The sequence below is a fragment of the Perna viridis genome, chromosome 3 (assembly GCF_037379345.1).
Source record: "Perna viridis isolate PV_CMFRI_1.1 ecotype Kerala chromosome 3, ASM3737934v1, whole genome shotgun sequence".
NCBI lineage: Eukaryota > Metazoa > Mollusca > Bivalvia > Mytilida > Mytilidae > Perna > Perna viridis.
In genome coordinates, this window is record NC_142447.1 from 19865288 (window position 1) to 19882850 (window position 17563).

A 17563-nucleotide genomic window follows, 5' to 3' on the forward strand; every position below is an offset into this window, starting at 1 on the left:
CAATAGAAGAAAGCGAGTATCCGAATCCATCTTATTTAGTCCATTATATTTAACTTGTTTGCCTTAAGTATTTTAGTTCTATCTGAATCTTTGCGCCAACGTGTTTAATGATATAACGAAGAGAAGATCAGATAACGGGCAACTTTGATTAACATCACAGAATTGTAAAAAAAGATGTTCATAGATCCACCTATACTGATTATACCTATATTGCGTATTGTATATATTTTTAACTCAGGTTACAAAGGAAGTTTTGCAACCAAAATATTTCAACGTATGTAAAACCTGGTGTATTGTTTTATTTAACCTTTATTGATGTATCTGTTTAAAGGACACCGGATTCTCGTTCAATCACCAGTACCTTAGGGACTTATCAACCAATTTTCTATATATTCAAGAAAGAATGTAGCGAGTCCTTTATTAACGTTAATATATCACAAATATATGCTTTTAATTACTAAAATGCATTAATTTCTCACAAGAAATTATTTTACTACACATTAAAATACATTTCTAAATAAAGCAACACCTTATTTTTTTTTTCATTTGGAACTTGGGAGAATTTACACCATAGTCATATACTGCATATTACAAGGTAACAAGTCAAACACTTTTTTCTTGCATTTATATGTTTATTGGACTGTTAAATATATTTCGCAAAATAAAAAAAAATAAAACATCATGATATCAGTTGTATCATCACTTGTCAGAGCCTTACAAATAAACGGATACTTAAATCATTTATGGATTCGTGCTTGAATGATGGACTGAAATGACGTAAATGATTTTTTTTTATTTTGCAAGACAGACTGTCTATTGCTTGGAACAACATGGTATTTTGTTAAACGTCCAACCATTCATGTGTATGTCTGTCAAACATGGTACAACCTCCCTGTATGGATTTCTAGAAATGAGATAATATTTTGAGTTCATTATTTATGATTGAAAGATCCCTTTGTTCGATATTATATCCAGATAAAAGCTACAGGAGCTTGATAATAGTTGTTGACTGTTGTACCATGTGTTTTACATATGTTAATAGTGATTGATGACGTAAGATTATACACATGAAAAAAAATTGTCTTTTGACCTTTTGTAAGAATCTATGGAGTTGATTTTCTCTGGTATTATATAAGAATCACGATTTCTTTTATTACATTTCCTTCCGTTTCTAGAATATTCTCCGATGCCCTTCTTGACTTTATGCTGACGAATTTATCTTATGATTGCTTTCACAGCTGTTAGTAGTAATTGATTACGCAAGATTTCAGGTAATAATCCAACAAAATTTCTTTACATGACAAAACATCTTCTTACAGTTCAGTATCTTTAGACTTTTTATAAAGGTTAATGGAGCTTATTTTTAGTGGTATTATGCAAGAATCACGATTTCTTTTTACTACGTTTCTTCCTGTCTCCAGGGCAGTTTCCGATGCCCTTCTGATAATACTCGACTTTGTAGCTGTAGGATATATCTGATAATTTTTTTCAATGAAAGCCAAGTTTACATCACTTTTCGTGTTCCGAAGTTTACCTATATAAGATCGTGTCAAGACAGAGTAACTTTGCAAATATTCCATCTCATCGGTCCGTAATGGTACATATGGGTTTATGTATGTTTCTTTTATTGTAGTATTTTTCTTGTCTGTCTCTGAATATTTGTCTTGCTCTTTCTTTGCTTTTGAGAATGAATTATTGGCTTTGCAAAGTAACTTCTGCTCATGATCTTGTAATGCTGTCAATTCCGTGATAGTAGGTACGGATTTAGTTTTGGGGATTTTTCGGTTATTTTCACTGGATTTTTCACTTCTCGAAAACATTCCTGATAATTTACAAAACTCATTACTACCATTACTATGACCCAAATTATCGTCTAGCACTGTTAGATAAGAATTATGTGACGAAGATGATTTTTGTCTTCACGTACACCTTGAACAGTTCTTCTTGCATCTATGGTTTCTAATTCATTCTCACTTGGATAGTCATAATGAACCATTTGGGTTTCGTCGATTTCGTCGTAATGATCAAAAGCGTCATGCACTTCGCAAGAAATTTCATCATCATCATCATCATCATCATCATCATCATCATCATCATCAATGTTTTGCTCAATCCTATCACGGTTCCTGTTTTTTGTAACTTCTTTTAAATAACCCTTTTTGGACTTACAATTCTTGATATGGCAATAAACAGAAAAACACAAAAGAAGCAGTAAACCAGCTGCGATGGCAAGTAAATAACTGTTCTGTCGAAAAAACAAACCTGAAATGAAAAAGAACATACGTCTTCTAAAACAGAGTATAGATGTTATGATTTTAAGTTGCTTGCACTCAAATTAAAAGGCTAAAATGAATTGATTATATAAAATAAAAAGCTAAATTACTATTTATGATTTAAACATGATATTTATTTCAGGACCTACCGTTATCTACTTGATTTCTGTCTAAAATGTCAGTGCCTAAAATGTAATTAAAAGTAAACTATACCTTAATTATATTGTAACTATCAAACTTGTTAAAAAAGTTTTTATTGGTTTTACATTAAATGTCCAAATATTGGAGTTAGTCTTGGGTAGTATCAAAGTAATATTGTTTTTTATTGCAAAACATCTGAACTCTTATACACTTTCTTCCAGCGTTTATAGAATAAAACAGTGTTATATGTATTATAACACAAATTAAATCTTGACAGATAAAATATGTTCCTTTCCAGTTTACCCTATTGATACACGTTTTTCCTGTATGATTTTAATAGCCTTTGTTTGACTCGCTTCTATCTTTATTATGCCATGTTTTCATGATAATGATTATTAAACTTGTAGAAAATAATATTTTATCACGTTTTGTCTGTCATTGTGATTTTTTTTGTTTTTGTTTTGTCAATTTATAATCTAAAGTTATGATGACAAACGTTTTTAATATTATTCATTCGAAATGTACAAGAAATTGGATATAAAGTCCTTATTTATCGGACGGAATTGATGGACCTTTAGCAATGTTTCTATATCGCTGTTGGAAAATATTCTTGCCTATTTCAGTTGTGCTCTTTGTAACAACTGTTGCTTCTTCGTTTTCTTGGGTGACACTCGCGGAGCTCTGTGTGTACGCTATTAATATATGTATCAAGTGATGAAATAACATATTTAATAGTAAGATGTATTATAATAACTAATTCAAAAACATGATTTAAACAAAAGCAATAATTAAGCAACCAAGCAAAATACTAATTGCATGCTAAGACACAAGTATGATGCAGTTGATATCTTAATTTATCGGTTAAGGTTTCTTTTCAAGACACCTTCTCTAGATAAGTAATCTGCCTAAAAATAACAATAAATTTATATGTTTAAAAATAACATTTTTTTCAGTAAAAATGTTTTTAAAAACTTCCGCTACACATGTTTTGACTAATTTTGCTACGTTGCACATTTTGACTTTAAATTTCAAACAGGATTTTTTCCAAAAAAAGGTGAGATGTTCTATTCCTCGCCCCACAATCAAACTTTTCGCTATATAGCATATGCTTAGCCAGGCAAATGATTTGATTCCATTATTACTTTCATGCAGATGTGATAGAGAAAGAAATTAGAAGAGTATGGCGACAATTGTACGTTTTAGTCTTTCTACATTGGCAATGTCGAATAAGCCAGAGTAGCACATGTTTGTTTATCTGTGAAAACCCGTTGGGTGTACCTACTGTTTTTTGTCATAATCTTACACTGGCGCAATACATACTTGTTTAAGTTGTTGAATTTTGTCTTTCTTGCAACTGTAATATCTATTACAGCGTATTAAGACCAACAAAGAAGGTCCAAATTAAAAATATATTAAATAATAAATTTTGTCTAGATTAATTATAATCTTTTTTAAAATGGAATTTGAATATGGCATGGTAGTGGTTGCAATAAATAATAATAATTGTCATTTGAATGTAATATCTTATATTAAATTGCTATTTTGTTTCTATTTAAATGCAATATTTTGTTCTTTAACTGTAGAAATGTTTGTTTTAATGATTTGTTTAATTCAAATTGTATATTTGATTTTTCATTTGAATGCTATATCTTGTTATTTAGTTGGAATAATTTGAATGACATATAATCATAGAACTCTTATCATGCTATTGTTGCATAGATAAAATGTAACAGTCGAATGGTAACTATCGCATTTAAACGAAAAATTAAACCAATAAAACTACAAAATAATGCATTTTAATAAAAACTTTTTACGATTTGAATGACAAATATATTTAGATAAAAAGTTATACCAACTGAATGGAAAAAGCAAAAGATGTTGCATTCAATTATAAAATAATATACCATTGAATGAATGCATTTTAATGAAATGTTATACCAACTGAATAACAATTAGTGCATTTAAAAACAAAATTACTGCAATTGAAAGAAAAATACTCTGCTTTAAAATGCAAAATACACCAATTGAATAAAAAAAATCCTATTCAATGGTAAATAACGCATTCAACTGACAAATAATATACAAAGTAAATAACAAACAAAACATGGCATTTGAATGAAACATTTTGCATACAAATACATAATTACAGGAATTGAATGACACATATTGCATTTTAACAAAAAAAAAAAATACAATTAAAAAAATAAATATTTCATTCAAATGTTACAAATATACCAGACATTACATTCAAGTACTAAATTAAAAGCAAGTGGATTAAACGAGTAATCAAGGGAACCATGGCATAGCGGTAATAAAAAGAATGTAATCCAGGGACAAAGACCAGACATGGAAAACAGACATACACAACAAAGAATAAAAAGTAACTAAAATCATACACACAAAGTCACAAAAGCAAATGAGCAACTCAGACTCCAATAAAAACTGGGAGCATGGACCAGGTGCACCGGTAGGGTACGCGTCCTCTGCTTTTCTAGAAACAGCTGCCGAATTGCTTATAAAAAGTCAAGTCCGGGGTAGACAAACGAGGAAAGGAAAACTATGACCCGTTGAATAAATCAGTTTTCATGGTGCAGATGGATACACCATAACGATCTACGAGTTCATGATGACGACCATAAAACCTGTAGTGATGACTTCAATCTTGTAGCAACATAACCCTGTTCCAGAAGCCTATTTGTTAGAGTTCTAGCCTGATACAAAAAGTCTGCGTAGTTTCGGCAAGCTCTGGCATAACGTATGAGTTGTGATATGAACACTCCATACGCAGGTGTTGAAGGGATGTTGCCATTGATGAAAGGAAAGTTGACAATTCTGAATGAAAAGTCATCACGGTTGTCGTTAAGTTTGGTCAATAGTTTTCCTTTACCATCGATTTCTAAGTGTAGGTCAAGATATGAGGCTGACTTCACAGTGTCTGTTAATATTCATTAACGAAACAGTATACCAAATTAAATGACAAATTATTTCATTCAAATTTAAGTAATAAAATGTTTGCAACCAATACAAGTCATAATTGCACATAGAAAATCTTATGAATGTATATTACAATTTGGTCAATTGACAGACCATTCGCTATGCAATATATTATACTTACCATAAGAATAACTGGTGTATTCCAGGAGCGAATGATCAGGCTTACTTGTGGTTTCCAGCAAAACTTAAAATATATGTAACATGTGATGAAACAATAGAATAGTATCAACTTTTGTTTGAAGTAAGTTACATGTTATCTTTGACAAAAAAAAAAAATAATAATAATACAAATCAAAGAATACAAAGGCACATTGGTAAGGCATAGCGCAAAATTTATTGTTAATGGTATTTAGAAAAAACGTTTTCTAAAACTGTTTTGGCATTTAACGTTATAACTGACGGACTTATAAAAGATATGTTCATGGTGTACAGCGTAAAGTTTTACCTAGTTTTGTATGTTGTACAAATATTGAACCGTTAGTCTGCATATCACAAATAAATATACCCATGTCAGACTTCGTTACATTTGAAATCAAAAGATAAACAAGTCTGTCATTATGGTCTTTCTTGACAAAATATCTTCTGTATTTAGGATTTACTATATTTCCGGATACCAGGTCCCCAGTTTGTCCATATTTATGCCACCTTAAGGTTCCTTTCTCCGCATGTAGAGGTATTTCACATTTCAAGGTTGCATTGCCACCTATTTCGGTATATATTTGTGAATAGTTTGAATTGTGTCCAAGAGAATTGCTCTCTGCAAATAATAGAAAATGACATTTACTTAGATTATAATTCACACAGAGTAACAAAACTGAATATATATACATATAGGACTGAGATGCATGCCTGATGTCACAATGTGGCCGATTCCACGTACAGGTTTGATTATATTGTGACGTCAATTCAAGTGTTTGAAATAGGAAAAAACATCTTGAGTCCTACTGTAACTAAAATAAACATATCCAATTCCGTCCCACACATGACAAATGTGCCATAATTTCAAAGACCCATCAAAATCCATTTGTGTCAATGAATTCGATGGGGCTTCCATGTAACTTACTTGTAAATTCCACGATGGAGGGTTCATATTAAAAATAAATCTATCCAGAAGAGAGGTAATTAAATTAACGAGCCAAGTCATCCAACGAAAAATGGTTTAATTCATCTTAAGTCGTTAAACCAAATATCTATTACCTTTTTGACATTGAAAAAGGACGGTTTATAAAAACTGAAATAGTAAATTAAAGTATTTTCAATAAGAAAACACTGAAGACTCATAAATATTCGTAGCACTCAGAACTTTGCTTATTGTCACAAACATGAGCCATTAGCATATGTTGATAATATCCACTCGTGCAGGTAGGTAACGCTGCACAACTCTGACATTTTGTTTTAAAATATGACGAATGTTTATACATAATCAATTAACCAAATAAGAAGGATATGAGAAGCGTTTCATAGTTATTCTATATAACTTTCCATGTGAAGAAGATTATTTAAGCAGATTCTTTTTCGGTACTTTGTAGTTTAATCGGTATTTTTTATCATAAGCATGAAATGTTTATTTGCGGAAAAATACATACATAATAATAATAATAATGCATATTAATATAAATTGTCTCTGTTAGTTTTTGTTGTTTCTATGACGACATATATATATTTGTCACGTACCGGGGGTATGTGATCAAACCGCCGAGGAGTTTCATAGTAACTTTAAATCAATTTTGAAGTTACTATGAAAGGCTCTTCCAAAAATCAGGTCATGAAAACATTTGTCTAACAACAGGCCATTGATGGACTACCCAGACCAGCTGTTGAAATGGGTCTTTAACGTACATAAGACGTAGTACTTTCCTTCAGGACTTCGGTGTAACGTCTCATCCGACAGACACACGCAATGTCCTACTGTCTTGCTATAATGGCATTTCTGAAGAATTTTTTGCTTTTGCCAAATAATAAATTTTCAAACCTGAGATCGTCAAAATACATCAATAAGCTCTTGACAACGTATCTGAACTCCTCTATTCTTTTAAAGTCTGGTCTGTGTTATCTCTTACCCATCGTTTTACATGCTTAAGTTTTAGTCTTTTTCGGGGTGTTGTAAAAGTGTCAGAAATGTTAAAGAAAGTGAACGACTGCGAGCAACTCTTTCTAGTACCGCAGTTCTTACGCTCGCTTTTTGAGAAAACTCTACTGCAGTAACAATACTAGACAAATAAGTGACTGATTATATATTTTCCTCGGCTACATTTTGACTTTGCATGGTTACGACAGTCATTAATTTAGCCACCAGTGAAACACTTTTCTTTCCATCAATATGATGTGACAGAACAACTCCGATGGAGCCTGGTTTGCATCAGTATCTAAAATAAAGGCGTTGTTGAAGTCTGAATGACAAAGAACAGGTGCTTTTTTGAATTTTTATTTCAGTATTTCAAATCATGCTGGCGGTCTTTCGCCCAATGGTATTCTTTACCTGTAACTGTCAAACTGTGCAGACTTCGGCTATCAGCAAAATTTCCTATAAAACGTCAAAAATACTCAAATAGACCATGAATAGACCGTAACTCTGAAACTTCTTTCCGTTCGGATCAGCTTCTAATAGCGTCTATTTTATCTTAATCGGTTGCTACACCATCTTGATTAACAATATGTCCCAAGAAGGTGAAGGTTTTTGCAAATAACTGACACTTTTCAGTTTTAATACAAGGCCCGCTTCCTTTAAAGGATTGAATACTTATTCCAGATTGTCTAGCCTTTCCTTAAAACGTCATCCTATGACACTCATGGTATCTGAATATACTAAGCAAATACTTCACTTCTATCCAACCATGAGTCTCTATATAAGGCGTTTAAACGTGGCGGGTACACAAACTAATCCAAATATAATTTATGGAACAGAAATAATTCTCTGCGAGTTGCAAAAGCCGTTTTTGGTCTGTAACCTACCTTTACATTCACCTGACAGTACCTTGAGCATAGATCAAGAGTCGAAACCTACTTAGATGCTCTAGTAAATCGTTTGGGCATGGCAGTGGATACGCGTGTTATATTGGTAGATTATTTAACCTGCGACAATCAACGCAAAAACAAGTAGACCAGTCTTCCTTTCGTATCAAAGGGTTCCCAAAGATCAATGTCTATCAGCTGGCTTGATCGATGACACCGTGTTGTAGCATGTCATCAATATGACGATCGCCTTCTGCGTGCATAGCTACGGTGTCCTTCGCGGTGATTGCTTCACTGGCTGATTAGACCCAGTGCCAATTTTATGCTGCACAATATTGTTGCAAATCAAGATATCTGTCAAAATAGCTAATATAGCTTCATGCTTCCTGAGGGTTTTGAACTTGTTCCTTTTGTTTCATCATCAGTTATTCACTAGCTTGCTTTACATATTTTTTTGTAATTCTTGATCAAATTCGACGCTTGATTCTTCATTTGCCCAGGTTGCATTCACGACAAGACAGCTTCTATAGGATTTATGATTGTTCCTGCCTTTATCATATTTACATTTGATGATAATTCGTTGCACGAAGTTGGACAAATTCATTTACTGATAATGAGTGTTTAGCTAAAAGAGTACTGTCCCGATCAACAAATTTATCACACGGATCTACGATACCTTCTTTACAATACGTAGCAGTAATCCAAACAATATAATCCAGGGACAAAGACCAGACATGGGAAACCGATATACACAACAAAGAACACAAAGTGACCAAAATCATACACACAAAGGTATCAAAGCAAATGAGTAACTCAGACTCCACCAAAAACTGGGAGCATGAACCAGGTGCATCGGTAGGGTAAGAGTCCAATGCTTTTCTAGAAGCACCCGCCGAGTTGTTCATACGTCATGTCCGGAGTAGACGAAAGATGAAAGGAAAACTATGACACGTTGAAAGAGTAATCAAGGGAACAAAGGTATAGCGGTAATCAAAAAAATGTAATCAAGGGACAAAAACCAGACATGGAAAACAGACATACACAACAAAGAACATAAAGTAACTAAAATCATACATGCAAAGTAACAAATGCAAGTGAGCAACTCGGACTCCACTAAAAACTGGGAGCATGGACCAGGTGCACCGGTAGGGTAAGCGTCCTCTGCTTTTCTAGAAACACCCGCCGAGTTGCTCATAAAAAGTCAAGTCCGGGGTAGACAAACGAGGAAAGGAAAACTATGACCCGTTGAATAAATCAGTTTTCAAAGTGCAGATGGATACACCATAACGATCTACGAGTTCATGATGACGACCATACAACTTCTGTAGTGATGACTTCAATCTTGTAGCAACATAACCCTGTTCCAGAAGCCTATTTGTTAGAGTTCTAGTGCGATACAAAAAGTCTGCGTTGTTTCGGCAAGCTCTGGCATAACGTATGAGTTGTGATATGAACACTCCTTACGCAGGAGCCGAACGATTGTTGCCGCAGATGAAAGGAAAGTTGACAATTCTGAATGAAAAGTCATCATGTTTGTCGTAAAGTTTGGTCAATAGTTTTCCTTTACCATCGATGTCTACGTGTAGGTCAAGATATGAGGCTGTCGTCACGGTGTCTGTGGTATTTTTTATCTCAAGTTCTTTTGGGTAGATGCGATGTATCAAATCCCCGAAATTAGGATTGTTTAAAGATAATACGTCATCTATATAGCGGAAATTGAGATTGAAGGATCTATCCAAACGATATTCTTTCTTTCTGATCAGACCAGTTATAAAGTCAACCTCATAAGAGGAAGGAATAGGTCAGCAAGTAAAGGAGCACAATTTGTTACCATTGGAATGCCGACCGTTTGTTGAAATATACGTCCACCACACTGGCTGGACAAATATGTTGTCGATTAAAAATTACAGCATTTTATTAACATTATTTGTATATATTGGAAGATGATTTGGAATTATTGTTCTAAAAGTATGATAAATCACTACCAAGAACTATATTTGTATCTAGGTGTACCGTCTTTTTGAGAAAAAAAAACGATGTATTATGTTTTTGAGTCGGGATTTTATCTGAGCTTGGAGATATACAGTGTTGAAAAATCAAAGGTTTTAATGCTATTATATTCTGATAATAGTCCTGAACTGATTGTCTCCAAAAGATCTTTCCGTGCAGGTCCGGGTGTTAAAAGAATAGAACTGCAGCAGCGCTAAGCTTGTCGTAAAAGGTGACTAAATAGGGCTCAGAAACCTGACCGGGGACTAGGGGCTTTGCCCACAGAGCAGCTAGGTTGTGTGCCCCAGGTGTTGGAATGGGGTACCCCTGACTGACGTGTTACATGCCGGGGTTGTCAGGCTACAATACGGAAAACCTGATTGCAAACAATAGTGGTGCACCGTATTGGGAAAGATGCCACGTGCCTCGCGCGTTAAATAACCCTGCTGTGGTATTCGCTAAGAACCTTTGCGCTCCACCACAGGAAGCTAAATTGCCTTACCCTACCCATCCCTCTCTTTTATCTTGTGGCAATCAAAATTTGTCGACCCTATTAACCTTGTGTCCCATCCTTTTTTTTCATTTCATCATCATCATTTTATGTTCATTTGATCATTCCTTTCATGTCCATCGCCTGAATATAGATGAAATATTGCTATTCGGGCATTAAACGCCAACAATCTTTCAATCAATCAATCGATATTTTTCAGAATCCACATTGAATTAATACCAATACGGAAGTAATGAGTGTTGTGGTAGGACTGCAGCCCCTCTCTGACAGCTGTGAGTATAAAAGTAAAAAAGTTTTGAAAGAGGTTTGGTGGTACATTTTACAGTTCTAGCTGTGTAACGTTGTTTGTATGGATTCCTGGATTACAGTACATTGTCGGTAAATCACAATCATCGTCCTTGGTAGAGAGACCAAAAGAAGATAGCACAGATTTCTTTGGAGAGTGTGGTAGCATTATCCATTTCCCTTTGAAGTGTTCTCCGTGAATGCCTTCATCATTGACAACGTCTGCACTTTGGTCTCAGTCCATCTATTATTTTTGTGGCATTTGAATGCCCCTATCTTCCCTGTGTCTATTCGTCGTTACGCTTTGTAGAAAGCCACTTACTCTACTCCCAGACAAATTGTTTGATTCAAATTTTCTGGGCGTGACTGTTTTATTCGTAATGTCAGATCAACATCTACCAGGGCATCCAAAAAATACTACTAAGCCAAAGTTTCTCTTACTTCCCCGGGTCGTTTGGGTATGGCTTGTTGACTAATCGTCTTCTGAAAATTCTTCCACTAACTTGTTCCATCATAGTTTGCTACTTTGACTTGACGTCTTGGCTTGTCATGATTAGTCGCTACCCTTCCGCACAGGTTTCAGTTCCTTCTCCTGTTGTTCTCTTGTCCTTTCGTGAAAGCAGTGTTTCTGTCCTGCCACTTCTGTAAGTGTCATCAGCTGTTGTTGAATATGTATATGCATATTTTTGGAGGAGTATCCTGTGTACCCCCTGGTCATTTGGAATTAAGTCATTTCAAAGCAGTGTACTCTGTGGCTTGTCATGGATTTTTCTTTAGTCGAGGCTTGGTAAATAGTCACGTTGCTTGACGAGATTGGATAATACCAGAATCACTGAATTCTTTGACCTCAACTCTTGTTGCGGAATATGTAATCCTTTTCGTGCTTGACTTGTGCATTCATTTCATTCTACTTTTTAATTCGTCTTCGATATGTTGGACGAACACTTCAAAGGGAAATGGATAATGCTACCACACTCTCCAAAGAAATCTGTGCTATCTTCTTTTGGTCTCTCTACCAAGGACGATGATTGTGATTTACCGACAATGTACTGTAATCCAATAATCCATACAAACAACGTTACACAGCTAGAACTGTAAAATGTACCACCAAACCTCTTTCAAAACTTTTAACTTTTATACTCACAGCTGTCAAAGAGGGTCTGCAGTCTGAAAAGCCTCCATCTTGTATGTTTAACACACAAACCGTGCTGTATCCAAGGCTGCCACTATAAATTATGTCACGTACCGAGAGTATGTGAACAAAATGCATTGGAGTTCGTAACATAGTCATTTCTCGCTGGATATAGCGACGGCATTATAATGTAGCGTTCGTTTGACAAAATGAAAATTGCCGTTTCATAATACCAGTGCTTGATTTGATACCTTAGACCCACGACCTGAACTGACAAAATAGTAGGCAGTTATCTTGTTTTTTCATTCTTTGACTATACTCGGCGTCACATAAATAACATACTGTTAAAATTTGAATAAAAATATTTTCTACGACTTTATTGACACCAACCGTCGTTTAAATTGTCTTAAATGACTTGCTCATTCGTTTAGCCAAACAGCTTCTCAAAAACAAGTCGTTTATTAGCTTAAATCATGCGTAACAAATCCTTACGGGAAAATCCCATACTAATATCCGCCATGTTGGTTTTTACGGGACGATTTGTTTACAAACGAAGTGCGTAAGTTCCCGTCGAACTCCGGTGATAATCGTCTGCTTGATCAACTTCTCGGTATTATACGTTGTTCGCATAAAATAAATCCGAGATATCCGAAATAACGCCGAATTGCATTCTGGGTTCTTCGGTTTTTGGACAAACCATTTAAACGTAAACAACATCTCCTAGCAACCCGATCACTTTAAACATGGCCGACTTTTTACAATGTAAATATTGCCACCTAGAATTAAAATCTGACCGGAATTTAACGATTCAATGTTCAGGGAGAAGCCGTTTGGCTAAACGAATGAGCAAGTCATTTAAGACAATTTAAACGACGGTAGGTGTCAATAAAGTCGTAGAAAATATTTTTATTCAAATTTTAACAGTATGTTATTTATGTGACGCCGACTATAGGACAGTTTACAAAACAAATTTATTAGCAATGGTTAGATACCAGTGCTTGTTTGTAAAGCTATGTTTTAAGGTAAACACTGGTGTATTATCGATTCTGTAACCACTGACGGAAAATATAATTCACTCTAAATAACCACTGTACCAATAAAGGTACGACTATATGCCTCGGCTCAGATGTTACCAATGCGTCTTCAGCATTTGTTAAATTAGAGTTGTCCACTTTCTTATTCCTTACACAGATACACTTCAATAATGCCTATTCAGAATTATATGCTGTAATTCGTTTTCAGAATTATATATTGTAATTCGTTTTCAGAATTACCCTACAATTCTTACTTTGACTACGTACTTTTAATATCTAACCTTTTCTTATAAACCGTCCTTGATGTCGGGATCTACCAACTGTCGTACCAAGAGATTAATGGACAGTAAGTGCATACTTTACAGAATGTAATCATTGATATGCTCGATTTACGGAATTACATAGCAACAGGTAAATAGGTGTAATTGGAAACGCAATGAGTTGTTTGTTAGTAGTACAATATATAAGAAATGAGGCAATTTCATTAGATTTATATATGTATATATAACAATATATGCTGCATATGCATGTAAAAAGATTTTTCGTTCAAAGTTCCTCTGCAGATAGATAAATGTACTTGTTGAGATAATTTCACAGATCTCCATTTTCTAGTTTCAAATTTGTTTTAGTCTTTTCATTTTGTTTCTAGAATGGCTTCTAGCTAGGAACTTTTCCTTTGTTTTGAAAATCATTATTTTTAAACGTTTTTTTAACGGTTACTATGAAGTAATAACGTTACGGAAGCTATGGGTGTTTACGGGAATTCGTAACGCTTCACGTTGAGATTCTTTTACTCCAAAATTATAAATGTTTTTGAAATATTTCGCACAAATTTGTCTCATCAATACTTCCGTTATGTTTAGATAATATACAAACACACCGGTATTTTCTAGCCTTTTTTATTAATTGTCTCCGTGGAGACGATTATAAAGAATTGTAAGCAGATAACATGCACGGAGAAATTGAAAATCATCAACTCATTGGATCAAAATCTCAAATAACGCAGAAGTGAAGCGCCGATTATTTACGATTGGCTGACAACATAACACACTCTAATATCAATACGTAGAACCGTATGCGCTTACGGTTTATTATCATTATTTTAGCATCTTCTTCAGACTGGCTGAACGGAAACCAGTCTTAAATCAGAAGAATTGGTAAACTTCGTAAATAGTGGCAACGATGAAATTAAAAAAAGAGTTACGATATACATTCAATATGGTATTGATATGTGACAATAATTTCGAGAAAGTTTTGATACTATCAAAGTCATTTAATATTCACTACATTATCTATCGTGTATTCCCGTTTTATTTTCGCGGGCTTTTCGGCTTTTCGCGCATGAATGATTTTGTCGAAAACATAGAAGAAAGTTTGAGCATGCATGATTGACTTACTTTTACGTTTTATGTCAAAGTCAATTTCTAAGAAACTATGTACCCTAGGATGATATATACACGTTAATGTCCAATCTTAAATGTGGACAACTGTTCTGAAATTATAACTTCTGTTGCAATGTAGCTGTTACTATCTAAAAAAAGCACTAAAAACGGATCACTCTCCGAAAAACACGTTCATAAAATTAGAAAAAAGATAATGTTGAACACTTTCTGTAAATGGGGTTAACTTACTAATAACGAGCGCCCAACGAACACAACGAATAGAAAATGTTTTTATAACATGCAGAACGACTGCCTAACATTTTTTTTTTATTTTTTTCGGCTATTCGTTAGTGTTCGTCGAAAATATTATGTTTACACAAAAGTATTTAACTTTCGGTGCGAATAGCAACGTTCTCAAACAATAGTAACGAATAAGAATGGGCGCAAAACGAATGTAAAACGGATATCAAACGAACTTTGGCAGGCAGATCATATGTCATCAAGGTCAGGCCAAGAGGTGTTTACAAACATTTTGAAATCAGCTCAACATTCTACATATGGTATAATATTCTTTTTTTAGTATTTCGTGTGTTTTTAATGTTCATCCCAAAAATCATTGTATGCATTCAAAATTACAATTTTAACATTTTTCACCGAAGTCAGGTGATAATAAAACCAAGACCATGACCAAGAATTTAATTCATATTTTAATATTGATGTTCAATCTACAATAAAATAAACAGAGCCGGTTTATGGTCTGCTATGTTGAAACATTCCTCACAAAAATCAGATGATAATTTAATACTAGTATGACCAATAATTTTACCAGGTTAATAAAATACTAATAATCCATTCAGTAGGTTAGAATATACAATATTGATATTTTGTTTCCGAAATTGAATAGAAGAATATTCAGGCTAATGTATCGAAACAAAACAAGTCCATCAATTGTTGTTTTGAATTGTTATCGGAAGCTTAATATTGTGAGTTGGTTAACCCACTATACTAAAAGGCAAACTTACCATTAAACTGAAGATTCAGAAAAATGCATATTAATAAAAGTAAATGTATACACTTGTAATGTATACAAAGTTGTAAATTGACTTTTCTTTCTAATGATTCCCACGGCTCCATTGTAACCATAATATCTGAAATATTTGTACATCATAAATATATTTAAATGATTAAAGACGCACGGCATAAAACGTTTTAAAAAGGCAACTTAAAGTTCACTCAACAATGTAAAGTATGTTTAACTGCGTTGTATACATACACACGCTGACTTTAATTAGCCGACATTCATTTTATACCGAGCACAGAAAAGCACTAATTTCAACGGCAGAAAGACGAATCCTTATTCAGTTTACAATTCAAACGCTTTTTCTTTGTATTTTTTTTTTTCAAATCTAAGATAGAATTTTCAGTTCTTACTAGTTTCATAATTCACTTGGAAATAAATCATGAAATAAGCAAACACTTTTAAACCGATTTTTAAACCACTGCATTTACAGTTTTGTTTCCATATATGGCAACACCTTCTCCCTACCCCCATTTTCTCTTCCACACTTCCCCTTCGGCATTTTTCAGCAATGCGTTAGCAACACATTTATGTAGCTGATATGATTAAATTTGAAATTAATCAAAGTGAATCAGAAATATATGGTGTACTCCACAATAACACGAATGAAAATCTTAATAGTTTTCTTCGAAAGAATAATAAGATGAATAAAAGTTGGTCAAATTGCATACTTACATAATTAGCCTTTACGAGGAATGGTATACTTTAGAAATACTTCCTTCTATTATGAATGTATCATGTGTAAAGTAGGGGCCAAGGGCAAAGGAAGTTGAGCGGAAATATCGATGGGAATTTAAATTAATCCTATTGCTTCACAATGGTAGATAAGCAATTAATTAGGCCAAAATCATTGCAATTTACACAATTTTCTGTAAATTAGTAATTAAGTCTAGCTAAACTCTAAAATTAACTCGAGGGTTTTTGTTGCAAATATGGTGATTCGAACCTATTTAACATGTATTGCGAAACGATCTGCATTCAGTCCAATGCACAAGATCAATCGGCTGACAGGCCTATCAAATTTTAGTATCAAATACTTCGTCATACATCCTACTAAAACATCTAGAGCGTGAACATAAGATTCGGATAATAAAAGTTCGAGTACAATAGAAGAAAAATAAACTTTTATCATCATATATTGCTCCGGGAACATTTCAAGTACTTTTTGCACGCCCCATACATATATTCAATATTAATTTAGTATTGCATAGCCAGCAAGCATACATATGGCTTTTGTTGGCAATTAATTAATGTTGAAAAGACAAAAGTTTGCAGACTTTGCCAATTGAGGATTAATGTTATTTATAGATCATATTTAAGAGTAAGTCAATAAAATATCACTCTAGGATGCTCTCCCAATTTAAAAAGACCATCATTGGATTTGCTCAGAAATGTTTCAATAGAATCTTAGAAAAAAAGGTTTTAGACAGAGTTATCTGCCCTTAAAATATTCATTTTTAGTGCATTTCAATGAAATCGTAACTCAATGGTCCAACATGATATGGAAAATCTTATCTTTATTCCTTGATTCTGATGGTGCAAATAGGCAAATTACATTATCAAAATGATGGGTTTTTATACCATGTTTCACCCACTGCCTGATTCTTACAACGACTGACACTTAAGATTCTTAAAGCAGACAATATCGGCATAGATTGAAGATATTGGTAACATATATACTTCCACTACGGCAGAGGAAGCTTAACTTTACCTTACAGTTGTACCGGTAAAGTGGGCTTCCTCTGCTTTTCTTTGAACACCCGCCAAATAATTTACCAAATGTCACATTTGG

The 17563-nt window shown here is 33.8% G+C and overlaps 1 protein-coding gene and 1 pseudogene across 2 annotated transcripts in view; one reads left to right on the forward strand and one right to left on the reverse strand.

Annotated features, from left to right (window-relative positions):
* Nucleotides 1-17563, forward strand: part of LOC148621360 (uncharacterized) — a 99188-nt gene that overhangs the window by 9931 nt on the left and 71694 nt on the right. The window lies entirely within an intron of this gene.
* On the reverse strand, nt 318-16521 carry LOC148621361 (uncharacterized; annotated as a pseudogene). The gene is made up of 7 exons (XR_015921172.1): nt 16447-16521; nt 15716-15841; nt 5854-6165; nt 5530-5592; nt 3029-3106; nt 2423-2458; nt 318-2262 (listed from the first exon to the last, which is right to left on the reverse strand). The product of XR_015921172.1 is annotated as an uncharacterized LOC148621361 (transcript).